This window comes from Capsicum annuum, chromosome 1 (genome assembly GCF_002878395.1).
Source record: "Capsicum annuum cultivar UCD-10X-F1 chromosome 1, UCD10Xv1.1, whole genome shotgun sequence".
Classification (NCBI taxonomy): domain Eukaryota; kingdom Viridiplantae; phylum Streptophyta; class Magnoliopsida; order Solanales; family Solanaceae; genus Capsicum; species Capsicum annuum.
Genome location: NC_061111.1, coordinates 101,378,986 through 101,402,056, shown reverse-complemented (window position 1 = coordinate 101,402,056; position 23,071 = coordinate 101,378,986). Strand labels below are relative to the sequence as shown.

Here is a 23,071-nt window from a genome sequence, read left to right as displayed (position 1 = left end):
AACTAAATATTTGTTGAATCCATAGCTTGAATGTTGTATGAACATGTGTTTCAATGGATCAATTTGAAGAGAATTTGGGTATATATCTACTTTTTCTCTCTATTAGTAGCTGATTTATTATCTTGGTCTTATGCTTGATTATATTGTTATTAGTGCATGGAAATTGTTTATTTTTCTTCCTAATTAGCTATTTTCTATGTGTTTTGCATATATTCTATGTTTTAATTAAGAATTGGGGGTTGCGAACCTTATTTACCCTTGAACCCATATCATCCTTGGAAAAGGGGCTATGGGTGAGAATGGATGTGAACAATAACTTGAATCAACTAATTTAATAGTATCTCTTAGAAGTAAAGATACTAACTCAGGAAATATATTGTTTAAATTGCCACACTTATGAGGTGTTTGAAAGAACCTATTTATTATATTTTGCTGTTCTATTGCCAAATTAACACTAAAGACCCATAATCTAGCCTACCCATAACATGTAGATAAATTTAGACAAATAGCCAATTACCCAAGCATGAACCCACTCCTAGTAAAGCATAACCCCAAGACCCATTCACAATTGGTTAAACTCTAATTGTTTCTAGATTTGAAATTTGCATTCTCACGGTGATAACACTATTGATTTTAAAAATTGTTCAAACAAAGCGCCCCAATTTTACTTTTATGTTTGTTTACAATGCATTATAACTCCTAGTTGATTTGTAACCCTCAAACTTGAAATCCTTCTCTTTATTCCCCGAGGATTCGAACCCCGACCTCGATTAGGTTACTATATTGACAATGACTGCTTATATATTAAGAGTGTAATTTGAGTATCATCACTGCAATGTACTGAGAAGTAAAGGAGGGTTATGGAACTGGAAGGGCACTGCTTTATAAACCTCCTAACAGAGGCCAGATCATCCTTCAACTACGAATAGGGATCGGAGGCTAGGAATAAGAGGGAGTGATATCTTCATTATCCTCCTCATCTACTCCAATGTCCTCCTCTACTGCCCTACTACTCTCTTCCCTATCCACTTTCATCTTCTTCATCCTTAAGGATAAGGGTACTCTCACTAAGATAAGGTGGATGGGAATTTCCATCTCCGCAATCACATCATTGGGAACCTATGATACCTCCGCCTATCTATACAACTCCGACACCAACTAGGGAAGGAAAGGACTCTTCCTAGGGTCCCGGTAGAATTCCTTTGTCTCCATCACAATCTGCTCTCCCACACTCAACTAAATTCCCTTATTAGCATAGGCCACAAAAAAGGCCCGAGAATAAGTCATGTCAGTACTATAATTCAATAGATGAATCCTCTAGGCCACCAGGTTCAGCCACCTCTTAGCATCGAATAAAATATAGGTATTAGTGGCACCCTTAGTCGAGGGCCTAAACTCCTGGTCCTTGAACTCCTTTAGAATAGAGTGTCCCTCAGCCAGAACATATCCATCTCCTGGACCCTGGTTATCTAGTCATCATTAGAGATATGATATGATTCTTACCACGAAGACTCGAATCGAAATATGGGAAAGTAAAGATATAGGTATAGGATAACAAAGATAGAAAGACATAAATATGATAACAAAGGGGCGATCAAAGGGTGTATCAAACCTAAATACCTCCCTTAAGGATTATTGACACAACTCGAACCAGGTCCTAGTTGTGTCGAGTATCTCATGCACAACAAGGACCAAAGACCACCCCCAATAACCAAACCATCAACCACCTTACCCCTATGTCGGATGAATTCCGAATATTTAACAAGACAAGAAAACTTGAAATCAATGATATTATGATATGTATAAAATGAAACCAATCAACCAAACCATTCCAAGTCCACAGTAGTCCAACAAAGCCTCTATTGAACTGAATATCAATAAAGTGTTGGGACATGCCCCCAACTATAGCCAACAATAGTATCCAATAGTTTTAATTCAACAGAAAAACAAAATCCTGAAATGGATCCTTCTGAATCATAGAAGCTCACCACTTCGAGTCAACTCTCGATCAATCTGCAATCAATGAGCAGGAGAAGTAGAAGTATGATCAAATCCTGTATCATGTGGGGATACAATATACATAGACAGTTAGCGGTTGGAGCACTAGTATTTAACTCAGGGATAAGAGACAACATAATGCCATGAATAACAATTAAAATCATTCAAAATTCCATGCATATTATCAAATGCAAAAGCGTATATATATATATATATATATATTTATATCATACGTGGGGATAGGGAACAAGTCTTAACATGCATTTTAAAATCTTAGTCTAGATTGTGTAGCTCAACCATCAAATTAATAGTACCCAAGGCTATATGGGCCCCAATGCGTGTAGCCGCATGAATTAAAGGATAATCTCATATATATATATATAGGGGGAGTCGAACCCTCCAATTATATAATAAGGTGACTTAAGCACCCGATCATAAAATATGATATGATGGACTCGAACCCTCCAATCATAATAATAACAATAAGGTTGACTCGAACCACCTGGTCACATGAAAGGGGACTTGAACCCTCAAGCCATAACAAACCCCCACACCAACTAGCGCGGTTTTGAGTATTGGTCACTTGGAACTCTATTTTCATAACTCAGCTACGGAACCCTACTTTAAAACCTAACTAAAACATTTATCAAACATTTCCTTTCATTGAACCCTGTTTTCAATTAAGTCATACATTGTTGGTATCTTCATACCAACTACACTTGCAAGGTAACAACAACATGCCCAAAAAATCACATCACTTGGTATATTCACAAACCCTTTGGTTCAATTCTACATTAGCTTGTAAAAACATGAAACCCACAAGGTCCAATTCAAAACCATCATATACATGGCCATCAAGACCTTTCAAGGAAAACATGAACACTTCATTATCTTTTTCATGCCAATGTATTATTACAAGTGGGTAAGACAAAATTTGTGACAAAATCCTTTTCATTAACAATTTCACAAACATGTTGGGGCATAAAGTTTCCAAAACCTTAATCAAGTAAAAATCATCAAGTTGGGGGTTACCCATAACCCCTTAGTTTAATTTCCATTCCCATACATCCCACGATGTTCAAAACCATATTTAAAACATGAGTAATGGATCATAAAACCATGGGAAAACACTTAATTGACCATTCATGTCAAAACCCCTAATCAAGCCCAACTCCCTACTCTCAACCCCATAAACAACTATGTATTTTCATGCAATAAAGATATTAAGTTTAAGGGTAGAGTCACATGCCTAAAATAGTAAGATGTACGGAGAGAATCACCCTTTAAATTCCTAAGTAATCAACCTCTTCAAAACCCTAAGTGTTCTTGACCTTGAGGATTTGAGAATATTTGAGGAGTTACTTTGATGTGGTTTTAAGGGCTAATGATACCCTAAAGGGGTTATAAGTCATGGGTTTTAATTTAGGTAAGAGGGGAAATATCCAGAATGCCTTTAACTTAAAATTTGGAAAGGGTTGCCTTTGACTATGAGTCAACCACTGACTCGTAACCAATCCTTACGACTCATCACAATGATTTGTAATCAGGACGGTCTCTAAGACACCACCCACTGCTAACCTTACGACTTAACCAACCAACCCGTAATGAGACCCTATGACTCATATGGTGCAGTTGTAGTCAACACAAAACCCAAATTGGGGCATACACTGGACACCATACAATAGCACCTAACGACTTGTAACGAGTCCTTATGACTCATAGTGAGCCACTCGTACTCAGCAAAATCTAGCCACTTAAATTTGATTTGGTTATGATTCCATTCCAACGGCTCATCATGAGTATTTACAACTCATGCCCTAAAGTCATACCCGAGATAGTAACTTCAATACTACTCACTGGTCACCCTACGGCTATGGTCACCCGATCCATCAAGACACCATACGGCTCCTAGGGTGAGTCATTACCGAGTCAGTGAGCTCAAAGATCAATAAATTTTCAAGGTTCAAAATCATGGGCATTTCAATTCTACCCCGCTTGGATAATTCGTCCTCGAATGATGAAACAAGGCATTTGATAGCATGATTAGACTCTAAAGACAACCACTCTTACCTTTAATAAAGTCAGGAAAAAAGATACCTAGGAATTTACAATTTCCTTTAACAATGACAAAAATAAAAAGTTAAGGAATACATATACCTCAAGAACGATTATAAGGAACGGGGAACAAGAATGGATATTTGGATTTTATGTCCTCTCTAGCTTCGCACGTAGCTCCTTCCTCCCAAATAATACTTCTAATAACCCTTAAATATGACCACACTCTTCTCTAAGATTTCAACTATGAATACAACACTCTACCATTTAAACCTCCTAACTCTCCCATAAAATACATAACTACAAGATCTGAGCACTTACTGCATCTCTCTCCCCTGTTAAAGTCTAAATCAGAGTTAAAGGTAATAGTGTAAGCCAGGGGACCCTATACTTTATAGTACTCCAATAGTACTACTCGATCATATAACAACAATCAAGAAACCTCAAGTCTTAATCAAAGAGTACCAACCACATAACACAATGGTTTGTGTATCCATCAATCACTACATTCAAGCCTACCTTTCTATGCTCAATTTATGGATCTCCCACCCAAAACTAGAAACTTCAATCATTATCGTGATGGATTTCACCAAAACTCTTCTTCCTAACTATTTCACAAGGAAAAGTTCACCTTACTCTTCCATATTATCCATAACTTAAGCCTGAGTAGTCACCCCCAATTTTTTTTACAATAAAGAACATCCACTCCCTCATCCAAAATATTACTACGCTTCTATAGCCACTACTATCCTAACATAAGAAGGGTCACTTAGGAACTAGAGTACAAATATCAAGAATGAGGGGGGTTACTTCTCAATTAGAACTCCTATTTGTCATACTACATAAGGTGAGATCCGCGAAATGAGACACAGTACAATTGGCATGAAGTACTTCATAGACACCACCTAGGTTATAAATGGAGGGTCGTTCCAACATAGAACATACCATAGCATGAGTCCTTAGGACTGGGAGAAACATGATTGCATATATCATGGGCAATATAACATAAAGCCTAGATTAATAATCAGGGAAACAAGGTGAGGATTTTTACTTAAAGCCGCTGTTTCTTGGAACTAGGAATAACGTGAGACATGAATGTATGGATCATGAGCGTCAAGACATAGATCTTGAACACTTGGAATATCAGATTCCTGAGAACTATTATTTCCTTTGGTCAGGGGTTGTCGTATGGACATTCGTGGTATATAGAAAGCAGGACTTAGGCATAAGCACTATTAGAATGCGTACAACAGTAGTAGAGTGCCTTCTTAATAGAACTAAGATGGGATCACTAGAATAAGAGTAAATTCACCTTGACTCTCTACTGAATCCCACCACTAGGAGAAAATTTAAGATTAGCCCTCAATCTCCATCTTACTATACCTATAAGCATAACACTCTGCTCTAAGGGGTATAACCATGGACATATACTAGGGGCACTTGGATTTCTTATAGTTAAAACATCATCTATCCAGATACTACCTGGGGTTCAACATATTCTTACAAACTCCAAGCCCTAATCTATCTAATAACATAGCCTCCAATCCATTAGTTCAACCTAGACCTCCGGCCTATATATCATAACTTTCCCACTCCAGTATTCCTTAAGTCATCAACCTTATCTCTTCCGCACACCCTGTCAAGCCTACCAATTTTACTCCCACAAATCTCATATTTCTATCCTCGACCTAACATGCTTCTTTCACCAAAATCAACATCTAAGGTTCAAACTTAGTGTCTAACAACCATCATGCACAACTAATAGAGTACCCCACATAAAATATATATATATATATTCCACCCCACAAGGAGTTTACCCTAAATTTCTTATTCACATGCCGATAACCTATACCTATCTGGAGGAAACCATCCTCCTTACGCACGAAGAGCACAGGAGAATCCCATGAAGACATACTAGGATGGATAAAACCCTTATCCAGAAGGTCTTTCAAGTGCTCCTTAAGTTCTTTCAACCTAGCTGCAACCATTCCATAAGAAGGGATAGAGATAGGACAAGTGTTCGAAAAGAGATCAATCCCCCCAAAAAAATTCCTATTGGAAGAAACACCAAGAAGATCATCAGGGAACACCTCAAAAAATTCACAGACCATAGGGAAGACTGCAAAGAAGGACATTCGGATCTAGAATCCTTAGCATGCACTAGGTTAGAGGCACACTTCTAGAAATCAATTTTCAGGATCTAAGATACGAAATGAATCTTTCCTTAGGAACTAGGGAACTACCTTCCCTCTCAACAGCATCTCATTTGGGGAATTTTGAAACCGACCCTTTGAGTCGACAATCAAGTGATGCATAGCACCAATTCAACTAATACATCTCCAAGATCATATCAAAGTCTACTATGTCCAACTCTAAGATATCCACCATGGTCCCCCTACTATAGACCGACATCACACAACCCCTACAGATCCTTCCACACACAATGGAGTCATCCTTTGAGGTGGACACCAAGAAAGGATTCAGAATACACTCAGGATCAAAACCAAAATGAAGAGCCATATAAGGGGTCACATAAGAAGGAGTAGACCCTGGATCAAGAAAGATATGCACATTATGGGGAAAGAGTTGTAACGTACCAGCAACGATATCTAGAGATACCTTAGACTTCGTGCAGGTAGCAAGAGTATAAAGACAATTTTGGCCTGTATCATTTTAAGAAGTAACACCTCTTGGTGCAAAAATCAAAGATCTAGCGATGAGAACCTTATTGGATATAGTAGAAAAACTAATTGAAGGACAATGCTGCTGCATATGACTGGGTTGACCACACATAACTCATTGATTCTTTCTCTCATGATAAAATCTATGATACCACTGACCATAAAATCATTAAGGGGGATAAAAGGACTAACTGAGCTCCACTAGATTGATATTGGGCACCCTATGCCCTAGCACCAACACCTTTTTGAAAATAACAATCACTAGAAAGCTTTGGGGTAAGGGGATTTAGCAATGGTATGGACCAAAATTTCCTTTTTGCCCTTCCTTAGTCCATCATCTGTCATGTCTACTACTATTATGATGACCCTTACCCTACTCTAAATATCAAAACCTCTTGTTCTTCCTCTCCCCCATCTTAGTCTAATTCCTTTTCCTACCAACAAGACTATATTGGCATGACAGAGAGAATACTATCTAGGTTAACAGACAAATAGAATGGTAAAACTCAGTATTGGATACTTCACCCTAAGGTATCTGAGGAGGACTGGGGGTATTGGTGGAACTCCACTAGGGAAATAAAAAGTAGCAACCCTAGATCGGGTCTGAACCCTAGTGGTAGTATGACTTCCATCCACATTATCCTCAGACGACATAGAAGAGTTTCCATGAGTAACAGATTATCAGAGAGGTAGGATCTAAATAAGCAAACAAATAAGAATTAGAGGAGATTTCATGACATTGGACTCTATAGCCCGAAGAATAGATCACAAGAAAGGGAAACATTACTAAATGCCTTATAGCCTCTCCATTATAAGTGTGGCACACTACACACTCATAAAAGAGACTCTACTTGACATGGCTTTGTTGGAAACGTTATGACACCAAACCTAGGCTCTGATACTAATCTAACATGACTCGAACTAGGGCTAGGTCGTGTTAGGTCTATAAGGTCAAATTAGGACTGGAGACCACCCCCAATACCCAAACTTTCAGCCGCCTTACCCCCATGTCGAATGAATTTTGAACATATAACATGACAAGAAAACTTGAAATCAAAGATATTATGATATGTATATAACCAAGACATCCTAAGTACACAATAGTCCAATTAACCTCTACTGAAATAAATATCAATAAAGTATCCGGAGATGCCCCCAACTTGTCACACCTCAAATCCTATTAGGGCGGATAAGCACCCATAGCTGTGAAGGCCCATCAATCCATAACTTTATACTTCTCATGTATGTAACTATAATAACCAAAGTTTTTTCCATACATGGATATAATGCATAGATGAGAAATAAATGACAAGCCCAAAACTATATATACAGACTTGGCCATTGGGGCCATAACATAAAAAAGATAAGATGCTATCATGCATAGCTTTACATTGGTCTACAAATCCTCTAAAAGATACATAGACACTAAGTTAAGGTTGGGACAAACCTTTGCCTTACTCTTAACTACTGGACAGTACTAAAATATATAAAACAAACTTAGAAAGCCCCGAATCAAACTAGAAATCACCAATAATTACTGGATATCCCTGCTCATATTGGGGAGGCCTATGCCTGTAGCATGAAATACCGATCCCGAGTGAGGGATATCAGTAAAAAAAATGTACTGAATATGTAAGGCTGAAGGTACTACACATGATACAAAATCTCAATAGAAATCATGTAAAAGTGTATAAATAATATTAGTAGACCACTTTTATATATACTTGTGGGACTGGGTACGTTACATTATTTTCTTCATTTTTACCCTTCTTACTTCATAATCTTTATAAGCCATAAAATGCAAATGACCAGCTAATCAGTGGTAAATAGACAAATCAGGATCGGCCCATGCTAGGCTTACTGTAATACCCTGAATCTGGTACCCAAAATGCTATATGGTGTGCATGACCCTGAAGGAACACAAGCTAATCCATGATTGATATTTATAATTGAGCACTAAATAATATACTGTAAATATGCCGACTATAAGCTGTAAGGTCATAAGGTTCAAAATTGAACTAATACTGAGTATAAACAATGTCTGTAATGAGGTATAATAATACCTAAAACTGAAATAAACTATCTGAAATATGCTGTAGTCTGAAAGCCTCAAAACTGTCTAAAAATTATAGAGTTGATGGGACATTTCCCTAACTAACTCTGAAGTACTGAAATAATAAAGTAATAAAATAATCATGCTATCCTCGAATGATGAGGACTCACTGTTAGTCTGGCTGCTGAACATCTGATCTACTTAGGATGCTCAGGAGCTCTTACTTTTAAACCTATGGTATAAAACACCATAGCATAATGCATCAGTATGATTGAATATGTTGGTATGCAAGTGAGGTAAGCTGAATGCAAGGGTTCATATGCATAAATAATAATAACTGGCTGATGACTTGAACATGTACACGTGAGAAATACTTGTATGAATACATAAACTGGGACTGGGGACATAATAATACTGAATACTGATGTACTGGCATCTGAGTTTACTATGACTGGGATACTAAATAACTGAGTCTATTGATGATATAAATTATGAGTTTACAAGTAATAGATAGCCGAGATTACTGGTACAATATTACTGATAACTAATAACTGAGTATACTAAAGTATATGAGTTCTTTACTGGACTGAGTGACTGTATTTGATAGTCCTAAATCTGAAGAACTATCTGAGTTCTAGACTGAACTGGATGACTGTATCTGACAGTCCTAATTTTGATGGAACTAGCTGAGTTCTGTACGGAGCTGAGCGACTGTATCTGATAGTCCTGGTATCTGTAGAACTAAACTGAGATCTATTACTGAAACTGAATCTTAAATTAAGACTATGGGAGGTAATCATCTAACCTACATGTCCCGAATTTGAATTGGTGGGGTCCAACCGATAACCCCATCTAGAAAGGTGTTAGTACCGTGCCACAAGTAAAGACAAGCTGTGAGTAAAACTTCTCTGATAGGGAGCTCTTACGTCAACCCCTACTGTAAGGAAAACTCGAAGGAGATGTATAGTCCCTAGACTCGTAGGGGTACATCTCAAGCTACGCTAGCTATATAGTTTTGGAACATAGGGATTTCTACTAAGGATCACACCCTCCACTGGCTAACAGGTAAGTCCTTATCCCTGGGTTTACTCGATGCTGAATCCTACTCCTAACTGAATAAACACTGAACTAGTTTTCCTAATTCACACTAGGCATGACTGAGCAGTTACTGGTGGGACAATTTTTACCGACTGAACTGAGTTCACTGAGTTCCGTTGATGATGGAATACTGCTGAATTTTGTCAACTGACAAATAATACTGAGTTCTGCTAGCTGACTGAGTTACTGAGGTCTGACCAGAATACTATGAGATCTGATAACTGACTGAGATTATAGAGATTACTGAGATCGCTGTGATTACTGGACAGATACTGAATTTACTAAATTTTACTGAGTCACATGATTGACTGAGTTCTACTGATCATGGCTTGACTGTGAGTATCATGAAAACTAACACTGGCTCTAGGCACACAACTAAATTTTTAGGTACAAGTACCCCCAGGACTCGATAGTATAATAAGTAAATCATGGCATAGTCTTAAAAGCTCAATAGTGGCTAAATATTTATCATTAATTCTTTTAGACATTTCAACAACCACTTGAGATGTATTACTTGTATATGAATAGGGCAAACATATAAACATGTCATAATTTCATCAAATAGTCTCATGAGTAATTTATAAAATATTTATAATGCAAAACAATATCATAGAAGTCATTGTGATCATAAAGGTAAAGCATGCACTTATCATTTGGGTCACAATTGAGCTATGATGCCTAATTTCTAGTCCCTTAGGCATTTTATCAAATATCTTGCATGCACAACTTAAGGAATAGGCATAATCATCATATTATCACTTCAAAACTCCATGAATCGACTAAACTTATAGATTTCAAGCCACACATTAACATAGTTTCATGAACAGCACATAAAGATTCCATCTTGGGAATCACATCATCATAATCTCATGAACATAATCAAACCAAAACAAAATATTCACAATACATGATTTAAAACTTGATTCTTGAACTTCATGGATAGAAGGAATCCATGAATGAATACTATTCATACCTTAGTTCTTGATTTTATGAAGATTAACAGTGGAATTCCCTTGAATTTGGATCCCCAATTGAAAACCCTAACTTATTTTTGATAGGATTTTGAGAGAAGTTGCTATATTATGGTTGAAATGAGGTTTAATCCCGTGTTTTAGACTTATATAGGGGTCAAAAATTGACCCTTTTGCCCTTAAAAATACAGACATTTAAATGAATGAGAACTGGGCACCGATACTATTAGCGATGCAGTGCATCATGGCATCCATGCGATAGTCGACGCGTCACACCATCATCACATCGAGCCTCAGTACTTTGACCCTGGCAACATACAACAATATCAACCAACGTGATTGGCGATGTGGCGCGCCAAGATCACATTGGTCCACTATTTTGGGATTCCAAACGTGGTCTAAAGAAGTTCTGAAAAATCCAAAACTTATCTGGGAACACCTATTGAACTTCCAAATCATGAATTAATAGAAATATAGACCATTTAAGAATGTTAAGATCATGAAATGAGATTGGAAACTTTTGAAGGAAAAAATAAACTAGGTTTGGTAATTTAGCTTGAATTTTCTAAGTCTGGGACCCCCTTAACAAGCATAAATAGACTGAATTAAGCTTAGGATTTTATGGGGTCTTACAATATTTCCCCGTTGGGAACATTCGTCCTCGAATAAGATTGACTGAGATAGGGGAAATGACAAGCTGAAGTACATGCTAAATATGAACAATTAAAACTTGAATACATGACTGACATCACTGATTCATTAAGATTTGTTCTGAGAATGCATATTTGATGCATGATTTCATGATTGGCATGACTGATAAGCTGAATATATTATATTGAACAGGCATATCTGATGCATGACTACATGAATGATCTGACATATGAATGTATGACTGAATATATAAGGGTAATTGACACCAAGTTTATCATAGAAATTTTAGCATGAAACTGGATAAGTTCAAGGGAGACTGTTTCCTTAAACTGAAAATAATAACGAGCCTGAAATTAATTACTAGATATGCATGAGATGAAACACTTGAGCATAACTGAGTTTGGAATATGATACATGAGATGGATATCGTGATCTGAACTGAGTACCTTGGATACGTCGCTTACGGCTGAGATCAGAGTTTGAGGGTCAAATCATGAGTACCCCTTACCCTAAACTGAATTCATTATGAAAAGAGAGAGAGGCATATTTGTCATGAAGGTTCGGGGAATTAGAGTGTATCTCCCCCTTGGGGCATGATGTCCCTTAAAAATATTGGGCTGACTTTGCTGAGCTATGAGGAAAGTTATGGAGATGCACGAGACACCTTCTATCTGAATATCTAAGATCTGAAACTAAGACATGATACATGAACTGGGTTGAACACGCAACTACCTAGTTAGTCCATCTTAGAATTATCTCATTCATGAGACTCTATATAATGCAACTAGATGGAAAGATAGGAAACCACACTATCTGAACTTATCTGTCTGGCTGCTAAACTGAATTGCTGGCTGCTTAACTAAATCATACTGGAAACTTCTACTTGACTAGAGCTTTCCTATGACACTCTTTCTATAGAGTTATAGTGACGGAATGGAGAAAGTGAATCTTGGCCTGATCTGAGCAGGACACCGGAATAAGAGATTACTACATGGCTGAGATACTTGTATTAGGAGACAAGGCCTATGAAACGTCATCTAAGATAAAGTAAGTACGACTTATGCACTGCTACTGAGACTACTGAAAAGATTCACGTGGGTGTTGACCACGAATGCATAAATATACTAACTTATCTTATTAACTAAATGACTAATAGCTGACTACTAGGTCTGTAAGGCTAAACTATACTTAGCGTGAAAGGCTGGACTTAGACTATAGAGTATTATACATAAAAGGTAATGACTGACTGGGTAACGTGACATAATTGAGTATGAATGAGTGGAAAACTGTATTACCTTAATCACGCAAGACCAAGCATCCAACATGATTCGGAAACATTCTATAAACTAAGGTACTGAAATACCAATGACTGAGTAGCTGATGGCCATATGCTATGGTTGGGTAATCCTGAAAGTGAACCGAGTTTATGATATGATTGGATTAGGACTAGGACTGAGATTGTAGCTAAGATGGTAATTGAGACTGTAACAGTAACTAAGACTGTAATTAGGACTGAATACTGTTCCTGATAACTGAGGGTTTGACTGGTGTTGAAGTGCTGAATTTTGATGGTTAAATAACTCATAATTGAAGGCCATGGTTCTATAGGACTATCTGAGTCCTTTACTGAATGCTGATTACTGAATGACACTGTAACTGACGGCTAAGGGATGGAAAATCAACACCACGGATTCACCGAGGGATCTAAACTGTGGATATACATGACATAGTCTAAATTTTTAATTGATCATTAGGAGAGTAGAATGAGTCATGAGTTGCATGACCTGAATCTGGAATTTCTGTGTTCATGGGACATGATTCATTACACTGAGTGAACTGGGATTTCTTATACTAGGAACTTGAAATGCATAAGATTCAATGAAAAGTGTGAATATAAGTTGGGTTCACGGAATTGTGACGTGATGCATGCGTAAGTATCGTGATCGATAAAGTACAAAACATCGCATTGGGATAGGAATGGGTCAGGAATCATCTTCCTTTACTGATTTCCTACCCATATTAGTATTATTACTAGAACCTGAAGGCCTGTCTTTCTGAGGGACCATAACCAGATAATTCCTGTATACCTGTTGGGCTATGATAGACTGACCTGCTGGGTGGAGACTGAGAAAGGTCCCATTAATATCTGGTCTAACCTTAAAGTTGACTAGTATGTACAGAGTTATAAAAGAAAAAGAAGCTCCTCAATCTGAAGAAGTTTAAATATGTAAATGAGAGATCTGCAACATACCAGTGACTACGTCATGAGAACTTTCCTGATCTTTTTGGGACTGAAATGCATAGAGTCTATTTAGGCATTCCCCACTAATAGCGCTAGAATTGGCACTCTGCTGATTTGAGTGATCGGACTGAGCTGAAGGATGATCTTGCTAACTTTGAGAATTATGATTAGGACAGTATCGAACCTTGTGAGCTGACTCGCTATATCTGAAACACACATTACTTCCCGCTCTACACACACCCTTATGATACTTACCACATTCTTCGCAAAGTGAATTAGTAAAACTCCGGATCTCACTACCCTTGGCTTTAGAGCCTGGGGCCCCATCCCTACAGTCATTTATAAACTTTGGTACTGGGGCACTAGGTGAAGAGGGAACTGGGACTAAAAACTTCTGACTATGCTGAGAACGTTTACCATCCTGCGACCCTGGCTGAGAAAAACTATAACTACCTGTTCTGGCTCTCTTATTCTCTCTATCCTTCTTCTTAAGTTTCTACTCTTCAATCCTTTGTGCATGGACCATAAGTCTAGATATGCCCATCTCCTTAATAAACATCACAGTCTTGTAATCCTTAACCATTCTACCTAAAACCCCAGAAACAAACTTGCCCATTCTAGATCTACTGTCTGCTCCTACATAGTCAGCATATCTGGCTAACTGGGGAACTTGAGGGAGTATTCTTTCACACTCATGCTATCTTGTCTGAGATTGATGAACTCTAATACTTTGGCTTCTTTCTACTTTAGGGGAAATAATCTATCTAAGAAGGCCATAACAAACTCCTCCCATTCTATGGGCCCTACATCTATATCCCTGTCTAATCTTCACTGCTCAAACCACATATGGGCTATATCTTGTAGCTAATAGGTGGCTAACTCAGCACTCTCACTGGAAGTCACTCCCATATATCCGAGTTTCTGAACCTGGTCAAGGAACTCCTGTGGTTCCTCTTCAGACTTACAACTAGATAATAAGGGAGGATTCATTCAGGTGAAGTCCTGAATCCTGGATGCAATTAATTATCCACTGGGTTTGTCGGAATAACATCTGGCCATTCATTCTAAGCTGTGACTGGATTGACTAGAGTAGTGAATGCAGTCCAGAATTTTGCATAAGAAACATGTTCATCCAGGGGATTTGCCTAAACGGGCTGAGGTACTGATTGATTACCAGTTCTCCTTTTGCTAGCCCTTTTGGGAGGCATGTTCTGTAAACGAAAGGAAGAGAGAATTAGACTAGGAGTTAAATTTGAGCTCATGCACACTGGCACGGCATGAATACTGAAAGAAGGCAACTGTTTCTAAAACATCTCATATCCTCTTGTCCATAAGTGTGGTGTACAACACACCCATGCACAAGACTCTACTCGATGCGGATTTTCAGACTTCCTAGGACACTGTTGAACCTTAGGCTCTGATACCAGGTTTGTAACATCCCGAACCTGGTACCTAGAATGCTACACAGTGGTCATGACCCCAAAGGACCACAAGCAAACCCATGACTGATATCTATAACCGAGCGCTGAATAATATACTATAAATATGCGGAATATAAACTGTAAAGCCATAAGGTTCAAAACTGAACTAATACTGAGTATAAAAAAAATATCTGTAATGAGGTATACAATACCCAAAATTGAAATAAACTATCTGAAACATGCTGCAGTCTAAAACCCTCTAAATTGTTTGAAAACTGTGGAGTTGATGGGACATGTCCCCAACTAACTCCGAAGTACTAAAATAATAAAGTAATAAAATAGTCATGCTATCCTCGAATGATGAGGACTCACTATTAGTCTAGCTACTGAACGTTAGATCTACTAAGGATGCTCGGGAGCTCGTGCTTCTAAACCTATAGTATAAAACACCATAGCACAAATGCGTCAGTACGATTGAATGTACTAGTATGCAAGTGAGGTAAGCTGAATGAAAGGGTTCATATGCATGAACAATAATAACTGGCTGATGACTTGAACATGAACGCGTGAGATATACATGCATGAATACATAAACTGGGACTGGGGTCATGAAAATATTGAATACTGATGTACTGATATTTGAGTTTACTAATACTGGGATACTGAATAACTGAGTCTATTGATGGTATGAATTATGGAGTTTACAGTAACCGATATCTAAGATTACTGGTACAATATTACTGATAATTGATAACTGAGTATACAAATACTGAAAAACTATTTGAGTTCTTTACTAGACTGAGTGATTGTATCTGACAGTCCTAAATTTGAAGAATAATCTGAGTTCTGACTGAACTGGATGACTGTATCTGACAGTCCTGATTTTGATGGAACTAGCTTAGTTTCATACGGAGCTGAGTGATTGTATCTGACAGTCCTAATATCTGTAGAATTGAACTAAGTTCTATTACTGAGATTGGATCTGAAACTAAGACTGTGGGAGGTAATTATCTAACCAACATGCCTCAAATCTAAACTGGTGGGGTACAACCTGTAACCCTACCTAGAAGAGTGTCAGTACCATGTCAAGAGTAAAGACAATCTGTGAGTAAACCCTCTCTAACAGGGAGCTATTCCGTCAACCTCTCCTGTAAGGAAAACTCAAAGGAGATGTATTATCCCTAGACTCGTAGGGGTACATATCAACCTATGATAGCTACGTAGTTCTGGAACGCAGGGATTGCTACTAAGGATCACACCCTCTACTAGCTAATAGATGAGTCCACATCTATGGGTTCACTCGGTGCTAAATCCTACTCCCAACTGAATATACACTAAACTAGTTTTCCTAGTTCATACTAGGCATGATTGAGCTGTTATTGATGGTACATTTTTTACTGACTAAACTGAGTTCCGTTGAATGATAGAATACTATTAAATTCTGTCAACCGATAGAATACTACTGAATTATGCTAGCTGATTGAGTTACTGAGGTATGAACTGAATACTACTGAGATCTAATAACTGATTAAGATTACAAAGATTACTAAGATTACTGAGATCATTGACATTACTGGAAAGATAATGAATTTACTGAATTTTCCTTAGTCATATGACTAACTGAGTTTTGCTGATCATGGATTGGCTGTGAGTATCATGAAAACTGACACTTACTTTAGGCACACAGCTAAATTGTCGGGTACAAGTATCCCCAGGACTCGATAGTATAATAAGTAAATCATGGCACAAGGTTAAAAGCTCAACAGTGGCTACACATTTATCATTCATTCACTTAGACATTTCAACAACCATTTGAGATGCATTACTTGTACATGAATGGGGAAAGCATATAAACATGTCATAATTTCATCAACTAGTCTCATGAGCATTTTATAAAACATTTACAATGCACAACAATATCATAGAAGTCATTGTGATCATAAGGGTAAAGAATGCACTTATCATTTGGGTCACAATTGAGCTATGATGCATAATTTTTAGTACCTTAGGCATTTTATCAAACACCTTCCATGCACAACTTACGGCATAGGTATAATCATCAAATTATCACTTCAAAACTCCATGAATCGACTAAACTTACAGATTTCAAGCCACACGTTAACGTAGTTTCATGAACAACACATAAAGATTCCAGCTTAGAAATCACATCTCATAATCTCATGAACATAATCAACCCACAATAAAATATTCACAATACATGATTTAAAACTTGATCCTTAAACTTCATGGATGGAAGGAATCCATGAATGAACACTATGCATACCTTAGTTCTTGATTCTATAAAGATTGACGGTGGAATTTCCTTGAATTTGGATCCCCAATTGAAAACCCTAACTTGTTCTTGAGAGGATTTTGAGAGAAGTGGCTATATTATGGTTAAAATGGGGCTTAATCCCGTATTTAGACTTATATAAGGGTGGAAAATTAACCTTTTTGCCCTTAAAAATATGGATATTTAAATGACTGAGAACTGGGCATCGATGCTATTAGCGACGTAGGGCGTCATGGCATCGATGTGTCGCGCCATCATCATGTCGAGCCTCAGTACTTTGACCCTAGAAACCTACAACAATATCAACCAACGTGATTGGCGACACGGCGCACCACGATCACATTAGTCCACTATTTTGGGATTCCGAACATTGTCTAAACGTGTTTCAAAAAATCCAAAACTTGTCCAGGAACACTTATTGACCTTCCTGATCATGCATTAATGGAAATATAGACCACTTAACAATGTTAATATCGCGAAATGAGATTGCGAACTTTTGAAGGCCAAAATAAACTAAGTCTGAAAATTTAGCTTGAATTTTCTAAGTATGGGACCCCCTTAACAAGCATAAATGGACTGAATTAATTTTAGGATTTTATGGGTTCTTACACTTACACCACTAAGACTTCACCCACATATGAATATTGGGATCATCCCATGCTAGGTTTTCGCCCCTGAGATTCCACCCACACATGAACATTAGGATCTGCCCATGCTAGGCTTACGCCCCTAAGCTGCCACCCATTTTACAGATTTGCATTACTTAGTTTATTTAACCTTTGAGATTGTTACCTTGGTGGTCATAATATTATGGTACCTTGAAAATATAATCTACCAATAAGAGACATATGACTAAATACTTAATGCAATGTCAAAGAGGTATGGGGCAGATCATACACGAATAAACTGTTTAGGAGCTAAAAATAACATATGGGTCTTATTTGACTTAAAAGAGAACTCTCGAGGCTTGCTAGTGAATGTAAAAAGCAGACATAATAATAAGCATGTGGTGAGGTATTTTAACACATTACACAGTGGGAACAAGGTGGTTAGATACATAGGAGATGATATGGTACCATTATATATCATCTACTATGGGAGGGCTTTAGAAGCTTACTCTATACCACAAATGTTGGATTTCATGCCAAAGAATATGACATAAAGTAGCCTTACATACCTAGTCGTACAACTCCAATGTTAACCCAATTAACTTCCTAACTTTAGGATTGCTTATCTATAATAAAGTATGTAGTAAAACTAGTATTAGTAACCAACCAACACATTTGGGCTACTTAGCTTCACAAAATAGTTGCTAGTCAATAAGCCCTTAGTTTATTAATCAAGAGTGTTATTTTAACCCTTTTCTCCTCCAATTACATCCACATACCATACATATTCTTATAAGATTCCTCGAAAAAACTTCGGCTTCATTACACCCTCCAAACAATGCACAAAATAGAATGGCCAATAAACGTATAGAACAATTAATTTGGTAGTGTACCACCACACCTTTCTTCTATATTTCAATATGAACTAACCATAGATTTCCCCAACCTTAACGTGGCTCCCCCAATATATACATATAACACAGTCCACAAAACATCCCCAAATTAACCTTTGTCGCAATAACTAGATATTGAACTCATCATTCGTTGAGTTCTCAATAAAAACACATCTATAATTCTTTCCCAAATTCATATATAAAGAGGAAAAAATGGAGAATTCACCTTACCATGATCTTTTGCAACTTGTCCTTTTAATTTGAACTATTCAAGAACTTCAACTTTCCTTCACACTTTAGACCAAAGAAGAAAAAAAATATCTCTTAATAACAAAGAAAAGTGAGCACGTAGCTTGTTTTATATTCTACCATATATTTACAATTAGGCATGTATAGCATGTTTTCCTAATCTTCCATGAAAGAATTAATCTAAACCATAAATGTTTTTACTTACCTTGGCTTGTAAAGAATGGGGTTTCTTTAAGAACCCTAGAAAGAAAAATAGGGCTGCTACTTGTTGTTTTAGAGAGAGTGGATAGAATTTATGAAATATAATATTTTTTGTGACTTAGAAATGAAGGAAAATGACCAGAAAATTGGCCTTATAAAGGCACTATTTTGGCCACCTCCTTAGCTGCATTTTGGACCTTAAAACTGGTCAAATTGGTCTAAGTAGGAGATGCACCTACTTGAGGAGGTAAAGTTGCTCAAAAGGTCAAAGTAGGTGATGCACCTACTTGCTTAATTCTTAGTTGGGCTTAATTAAATTGGGCCTTTTCTCCATTTTCCTTCTTCTTTCACTTAATTTTGGCTCAAATAAGTATACTAATAAAGGCTCAAGTCTGATCCATAGACTTGGTCCATTAACTTGGCACATATAACTCAAATAGATGACTCACCTACTAGCTTAATTAAGTCAAGCAATCACCTCAACAAATATCTCTATTTTAAGTTCTTAATCCCTTTAGTCTAACTTAAAACTTGTATACACTTGGTCACTTCAAACTTTATATTCAAATACTATCTTATGATCCCTAGTTTAAATAGTTGTATCGATGTTAACTTGGTTGCATCACATTAATACATACGAGCACCATCTAGAATTCCATCTCCGCCATTAATACTCACGTAACAACTCACGTCGATTACATATACACAAGGCTATACAAAGTTCCATATGAATAAACCAGAACATGCAAAATATGGGGTGTTACATCCTCCCTCCTCCCTTAGGAACATTCGTCCTCAACTATTAGCATAATTGTCCAACCAAACCAAGTTCAAGCCTAAGTTTAATATATCTGTTATTATATAGTACTTATATATTATACTTACTTGTTATTGCTCCAATTTAGCATCTTGGACTTTCTCTTTGTATTCGAATAAATGGGGGTACTTAGATTTCATCGCTTCTCCTTCTTGTCATGTGATTTCTTCTACTTGATGGTTTCTCCAAAGTGATTTCATAGAAGTTATTTCCTTATTTCTTAACCTCTTGACTCGTTGATCTTGAATAGCAATAGGAAATTCTTCATAGGTGAGATCTTCCATAACTTGTACATCTTCAGTAGGTGCAATATGAGATGGATCTCCAATGCACTTTTGAAGCATTAAAACGTGGAACACTGGATGGACTATTGAAAGCTCTTGGGGTAGTTGTAACTCATATCCAACTTTGCCAAACCTTCAAATAATTTTATATGGGCCTATACAACTTGGACTTAGTTTTCTTTTCTTACCAAATCTCATTACCGCTTTCATTAGTAACACCTTTGAGAATACCAGATAATGCTTAAACTATACCTCTTTTACGAGAATGTAAGCGATCGTTGTCAATATATAACCCAACTAGGTTGGGGTCGAATCCCACAGGGAATATGGTGTTAATTTGAGTTATCAGTGGGTTAATCAACTGATAGTTATCACTTTCCTGTGAATGGGCTTTTTGGAAAGGTAACAAATAATTACTTCTCAATTCAGTTTTTGAAATCAATATGATAAGGAAAACAAGAGTTATGTTCACTATGGGTGTTGGGATTTGACAGACGCTAGTAATGGTTCAAGATTCTTGTGGTAGGTAGGAACAACAGACTATCCTTGTCGAAGTTATGTCTAAATGTTTCTCAACCTATTTAGACATTTAACCACCTAATTCTCTCGAACTTAGGGAATTTATATTTCATAACAGGATGTTATCTCAAGTTAATTAATCTTGTTACAACATTAATTGTTAAATGGAAGTTTGATGCTTCCAAGTCCCTGTTGATAATTCACTTCTTACTAGGGTTGATTCTTATCTCAAGTAAATCACCAATAAGAAAGGCCTATTGTTTGCAACCAATAGTCAAAGTATAAAATAATGTAATTAACAAGAAGTTTCTACCACCGTTAGAATCTTGAACACTTGGTTATATTACAAACCCAAACCCATAAATCCCACAACTTGAGTTAAGGGAATTTAGCAACTCATAATAAAAGAATCACGACAACAAGTTGAATTCATAGTTTGATATATGAACTTACAGCAAGATGAATAGCAACAAGTTTTTCTCAGATTTGATTCATAGTAGAAAATCCCAAAACAATTGTAATAATCTCTCCAAAAATAATTGTAAAGTTCAAGTCAGAAAACTAGAGAGAAGAGATTCTCAAAACGTCAATTCCCCCTCCCACCCTATCAAAAAACCCTAACACATGCTTTAAATACTTCAGCCTAATTATGGAAAAAAAATCATAGATCACAATATTTTATCGGACAGGCGACGATGTGTATGACAACTTATTAGAAGTCTAACAAATTATTAGGAATGTCGTCAGCTCCTCTTCACTTTTGATAATCTCTGCCTTAGGTTGATGATGAGATGTGACAGCTTATTAAACATGTGACGACTTATCAGAATTGTCATCGCTTCTTCACTTCAAATCCTATTCCTTGCCTAAGCCTAACAATGAGCCTGATGGCTTATCACACTTCTGACGGCCTATCACAGATGTCATCACAAATTCCAGCTAAAGCCTATTCTCTATCTAAGCCTAACATGAAGTCTGACGGCTTATCACATTTCTGACGGCCTATCACAGATGTCGTCACGAATTCCAGCTGAAAACCATTCACTGTCTAAGGCTGATGACAACTCTGATAGCTTATCACAAGGCTGATGATGAATTCCCTCTCTACTTGCTCAAAAATCAACTCTTTTACTTCCATTATTGCTGGTTCTCTTGCATATTGACTTTTACTGCAATATCAAATAGAAAACAATCAAAAACGACAAAAGTTTCTTAAGACTTTGTAATTATTCTTAGTTAAAAGCCTCAAATGTGTTAGCATCTGCTCACATATCAACACCCTCAACTTAAAACAACTATTTGTCCTCAAGCAACTAAACCACAACCAAGAGGATACATAGTAGATTCAGTAGTCAACCATCCATATTATCTCAAAATATCTTCTCCATCTCTAAGGTCAATTAATTTAAAAACAACAACTGTGCATATTATTGAAGAACAACAATGCGACACACAGGAATCAAGATATGGCATCAATTCAGCAACAACAACCATGCATATACCAAGATTACACTATCTAAACAAGTTAGAAACTAGAAACGTAACCAGTGTGTCCTCACTACAAAGAAGTCCCACTCCACTTATATCATACATCACATATGTAACCATGGGTACAATCAAAAGACACTCACTCTTAGATTGAAGTTCCAATCAATGTATGCCAAATACCATAGCTTGACCTTATTTTCATTACCATGATTTTCAGACAGGTTAGCTAGGATCACTATAGGTCTTCTCATTGGCTTGTAATGTAGGCTAGGGACTGGTATGATACTTGATTAAATTTAAACCGACTAAGCCTCATTGACACTACACTAGCTTCTGGGGTCTCACTTTTTAACCTTTTCCTATTTTTCTCTTTTCTTGATCACAAATATCAAGGATGGGTGCAATCTTTTCTACAATCACTTCTTTTTTCACAACTTTTCTTTTCTTCTTCTTTTCCACCGCACCCACCTTTTTATTATTTTCTTTTATTCTACCTATCTTTATACTCATTTTACATCATGCACCCCTATGATAGCCACCCTCAACTTA

At 37.0% G+C, this 23,071-nt stretch overlaps 1 long non-coding RNA gene across 3 annotated transcripts in view; it reads right to left on the bottom strand.

Annotated features, from left to right (window-relative positions):
* Nucleotides 1-1,831: 1,831 nt before the first annotated feature.
* The window catches only part of LOC107878560, a 58,762-nt gene continuing 37,522 nt past the window's right edge, over nucleotides 1,832-23,071 (bottom strand). Inside the window, exon 6 of one of the 3 annotated variants that reach the window (XR_007052241.1) lies at nucleotides 1,832-2,013. This is a non-coding gene — a long non-coding RNA (uncharacterized LOC107878560). Of the gene's footprint in view, nucleotides 2,014-21,503; nucleotides 22,204-23,071 lie in introns of those variants that run through there. The other 2 variants (XR_007052243.1, XR_007052237.1) reach the window with 2 other exon arrangements.